We start from the raw sequence: 5,488 nt of genomic DNA, 5'->3' as shown, positions 1-5,488 counted from the left end.
CTGGGATGTTCAGGATCCCCCGGGGTGGGTGGCCACCCTTCCCTGCTGTGGTTTGCTTACTTCACCCATGTCTGGCTCTTCTTCCATCTTCTGCATGTCCTAAAGTGGTCCTTGCATAGCAAACTCAGTTCTTCGCAGAGACGCTGCAATAAAGGTGTGGTTTTGTGTCTTAGTCTTAGCACTGAGTTTCACCCCCAGCCCCATCCTCTGTAAAGCACATTGAAATCTATTTCAAGGCACCCATGAGGTGAATAGCTTCAACTGTGGCTGGGAGCTCTTTTGACTTATTTATGTGTTTCTCCTTTTCTTTTTGTTTCTTTTTTTAAGCAGTGCTGGAGATGGAACCCGGGGCCTCATGGGTGCTGGGCAAGTGCTCTACCAATCAGTTACACCCTCAGCCCTTAAAAATACATGCCTTGGAGCCCAGGGTGGTGGTTTACACCTTTAATCCCAGCACTTGAGAGGCAGAAGCAGGCAACCTGTGGATTCAAGACCAGCCTGGTCTGTATATTGAGTTCCAGGCTAGCAGGGGCAACATAGTGAGACCTAGACTCAATTAATTAACTAATTAGTTAATTAAAAATAAGTAGAAACACATTCCTCGGGCCAGTAATGGCTCCGTTAGTAAAGGCACTGAGTGCAAGCCTGATAACCCAAGTTCGGTACCTAGAACCCATGTAAAGACAGAGACAACTGACTCCACAAAGTTGTCCTGTGACTGCCACACGCGTGCAATGGGTGGCACTGGTGTGTCAGTACTCACACCTATGTACTAAGGAGAACACGCATTCCTCCAGAAGCTGGGAGATGGTACTGTGTGATAAAGCATGCACAGTGTGAGGGCTTGAGTTCAGATCCCCAGCACCCATGGTAATTTAAAATAATAATGCCTGTAATCCCAGCTGGTCAGAGTAAATAGAGATAAATCAACCCGGGGGCTCCCTGGCCAGCCAGTCAATACACAAACAGTGGGCTCTAAGTTCAATGAGCTACCTTACCTCCAACATAAGGCATTGTTTGTTGGTGTGCCAGACTGCCCGGAACAGGGCCTGGAACACCTTAGGAATGATGGAATTCTGTGGAATAAAGTGTAGAATGAGTGCTGGTACAATGCTCGAAAGACTCGTGTTCAGGACCAGCAAGAAGATTCAATGAGTACCACCTGAAGACCTGATAGGAGAACCATGGGGATAGGAGACAGGAGACACATGATAGGAGACCCAACTACCATACCTTGTCCTCTGACAGTCACACGCATGATGTATCATGCATTCACTCACACACACACAGACACACACACACACACACACACACACACTTTTTTAAAAACCTCAGATTCAGACAGGCATGGAGATGAACACTTATAATCCCAGCACTCAGGAGGCTGAGGCAGGAGGAATATTGTGAGTTAAAGGTAGCCTAGGCTAGATAGTGAGATTTGTCCCAGAACAGGATACTTTCCTAAAATCTCTGCCCTGCCCATAAGAAAGGGATGGATAAAACCTGAGTCTAACCATGAAGCGGGATAGCTGCTCCCCTGGCTAGAATTTTCTGGGTCGACGCAACTTTCCTGTGGCCCAGAGAGGCTGGGGACAGTGGGAAGTTATGCAGGACACAGACCCCTGAAGACTAGAGGTCTGAGGTTGCAGAGGTCTGAGGTTGGGGGGAGGGGCTGATGGGTAAAGCAGCCCCTGAAATGGAGGGAGCTGCCTCAGCCATCATGGGAAAGGAGCTCCTTCCAAGAGAGCCGGGGCAAAACACTGAGTGGCCTCATGAACAGCTCATTGGCTAAAATAAATTGAAATGGAAGCCAGGTGTGCTGACCTGGTGTGCGAGGTCAGGTCTGGTGTGCACGTACCTGCAATCCCAGCACTAGAAAAGAAGAAACAAGAAGAACAGGAATTCGAGTTCAATTCCCAGCAACCACATGGTGGCTGAAAACCATCTGTAATGAGATCTGGTTCCCTCTTTGGGCCTGCAGGGATACATGCAGGCAGAACACTGTATACATAATAAATAAATAAATCTTTGAAAAAAAAAAAAAAAGAAGAAGAACAGGAATTCAAGGCCATGTTCACATGCATATCAAGTCAGAGGCTAGCCTGAGCTACATGAGACCCTGTCCCAAAGAAGGATAGCTGCGATCATTTTAAAAGAGGAAGGGCTGGGACTAGAGCAGTTGTTCTCAACCTCCCTAATGCTGTGACCTTTTAACACAGCTCCTCATGTGGTGGTGACCCCCAACCGTAAAATTATTTCCATTGAACTTCATGACTGTAATTTCGATACTGTTAGGAATCATAGTGTAAATATCTGATATGCAGGATATCTGATATGTGACCCTGGTAAAAGGGATTGCAACCCTCAGATTGAGAACTGCTAAGGGGTTAAAAGCACTTACTGCTCTTGCAGAGAACCCAGGTTTGGTTCTCAGCACATCTATGATGGCTCACACCGGCCTGTAACTCCAGTTCCAGGGCATCTGGTGTGCCCTGCTGACATCTCTGTGCTCCTGCCCACTTGCGGCACGTTTACCTACACACAGGCACATATTCATAAAATAAAATCTTTGTAAAAACATTTTTTAAAAGATTCTCTCACTTCTGGATAGCACTGGGGTGGGGACAATGCCTTTAACACACGGGGTCTTTGGGGACACTCTAACCAGAGTTTCAAGCCTGCAGAATTCTTGAGTAGATAAAAACCAGATGGGCCTCAACAGCAACCTCAACCTTGCTCCACTACAAATAAATGAAATTTGGGTTATTTTCTGGAAAAAAAAAAAAAAAAAGTTTACAAAACTTAACCCCAGCCAGTCATAAGCTGTAAATCGAAAACTGTGACCCAGGGCTTTTGCCATTGCAAACCAATCAAATAATGTCCTTTTACCTCTTTGTTTTCCCAATAAATACTTGCTTCTAGCACCTCGACCTTGAGATGCTAACCCTCTCGGTTTGGTGTACACCCATGGACAAATGACTTCTTCCTTAGATAAGCTATGTGACCTTTCTTCTTTCTCTCCTTCCTTCCCTTCTCTTTGACACAGGGTCTCTCTATGTAGCCCTGGCTGGCCTTGAACTAGACTGGCCTTGAACTCAGAAACATTCCTGCCTCTACCTCAGGTGCTGGGATTAGAAGTGTGGCCGCCATGTCCCACTGTGTGTGTGTGTGTGTGTGTGTGTGTGTGTGTGTGTGTGTGTGTGTGTGTTTCTTCTTTCCGCCATGTGCGTTCTGCACATCAAACTCCACACACCAGGCTCCGTGGCAGGTGTCTTTATCTACTGAACCACCTAACCAGCTCTGACTTTTCTTTAACCTTTGTTAAATCCCTTTGTCCCCCTCCCTCCCTCAGAGACTGCCTGGGAGTGTCTGAGACAGATGTGATAAACGCCACAAACCAGGTGTTCCTAAAACCCAGGATGGAACTCAGTCCCCCGTAGTTCTTGAGGCCTGAGACCACAGGGTTAGGACTAAGCCGTCTCCCTCACCTTCCAAAGGTCCCCCAGGAGAGCGCCTCTCCACCACTTCCGGCTCCTACTGACTGCTAGCTTTGGGTTCCTGCCTTTGCTGTCACGTGCTCTGTTTGTTTGCTTTTGTGGAGACAGGGTCTTGCTAGTAGCCCTAACCTACCTGACACTCCCTTTGTAGCCAAGGCTGCCCTCAAACACGTAGCCATCTCTCTGCCCCAGCCTTTCGAGGGCACAGATTATGGGTGTGCACTTCCAAAGCCAGCTGGGAGCTGGTACTATCATCCCTTCTCTGATAGGCGGGTAAAATGGAGAGAGGAATGGAGGTCCGTCCCTCCCCTCCAAGCTCTGCCCTGCACCAAGATCTTCTGGGAAATCAGCTGGAGAAACTCCTGTACGGAATCCCCTTAATTAGCCCAGGCTGGTGTCCTACTCTTGATCCTCTGCCTCAGTCTACCAAGTTCTGGGATTGCAGATATGAGTCACCATGCTCAGCTTGTAGTATAGGAATGATGGGAACTGAGCTTAAGGCCTGGAGGTAGATAAATTCTCCATCAAGGAGCTACACTCTCACCCACCCCCTTTTTAAAAACTTTGACACACTCTTATTGAATTGCCTAATCTAGCCTTGAACTCACTCCATAAGCATAGGCTGGCCTACCTCAGCTGGGTCTTTTCCCCCCTAACAACAAATATGTATACTATGCAATGCAATATGGTATTTTGTGGTTTTTGAAACAGGGTCTCAGGAGGCACAGGTAGGAAGATCTCTGTGAGTTCAAGGCCAGCCTGGTGAGTTCCAGGACAGGGTCCAAAGCTGAAAAACCAAAAAAAAAAAAAAAAAAAAAAAAAAAGAAGAAGAAGAAAGAAAAACAACAGGGTTTCATTCTGTAACCCAGGCTGGTCTCAAACTCACAGGACGCCTCCTGCCTCAGTCTGAGTGCTGAACCTCAGGAACCACCACATGTGGTTTAGTCATTTGACCTAGGTATGCATTACTAAAAAAGACCATGAAACTCACCGATGTACCCGTCAGCAACTTATTGTAGGGCATGAGAATGTTGACCCCTGTTTTAGCAATTTTAAAGTACACAATATTATAAAATTTCCTTTTTGTTTTGTGGGCCTAGATGGACAACAGCTGTAAAAAAGGCTCCACAGGTTTATTCCATGCACCAGTTGGTGCTGCCCACTCCCCCCCTCCCCCACCTCTCTCCTGTGCTAGCAGGAGACACAGCTGTAAGCCACTGGATCACCTTCATCACCAGGAGAAAGGCTGCAGGTTGTCTGCCAGGATCAGGGATTTGAAGAGCTAATCAGCTTCCCCAGCGGTGATCTTAGCACTCCAGCAAACCCCTCCCCATCAATTGCCAAGTAGCATACATCCTAGAACAGTAATTCTCAACCTTCCTAATGCTGCGACCTTTTAATACAGTTCTCATGTTGTGTTGTGGGGACCCCAAATATAAAATTACTTCATTGCTACTTCATAACTGTAATTTTGCTACTGTTATCAATTGTAGCGTCAATATCTGATATGTAGGATATCTGATATGCGACCTCAGAGGGGTTGAGAACCACTGTCCTAGAACCAAGACCCTAACCTTGAGATGTAGCACCCTGACCACAGACCCTTATGTCCTCTGGAGACCTTCACCCTGGCAGCTCTAGCAGAGTCTGCTAATGTCTTGGACCATACAGGTTCCGACTTCCCAGAATGCCCCCCTTGCTCCCAGTGGAAGGCCAGAGCTCCACGTGATTGACCTCTGATTCCCCAGGGCCTCAGGGTCTACAGGCAGCAGCTGATACACATTGATACTGACTGAAATGGCCCCGCCAGCCCCCTCTCCCCTCCCCACTCCTGTGCACCTCCCACAGCCCCAGGGAGAAAAGCAGGCACACCTGGGTGGGACTGAGGCCGTGAACCCTTAACAAGGGGGCGGACTGGGGCGTTCCTTACCCTATTAAAGAGGAAGCCAAGAGGGGCATGACAGCCCTAGACAGTTACTTTGGTAGGTAAG

Source organism: Peromyscus eremicus, chromosome 2 (assembly GCF_949786415.1).
Source record: "Peromyscus eremicus chromosome 2, PerEre_H2_v1, whole genome shotgun sequence".
Classification (NCBI taxonomy): Eukaryota; Metazoa; Chordata; class Mammalia; order Rodentia; family Cricetidae; genus Peromyscus; species Peromyscus eremicus.
The sequence above is the reverse complement of the archived record's forward strand: the minus strand, read 5'-3'. Positions refer to the sequence as shown.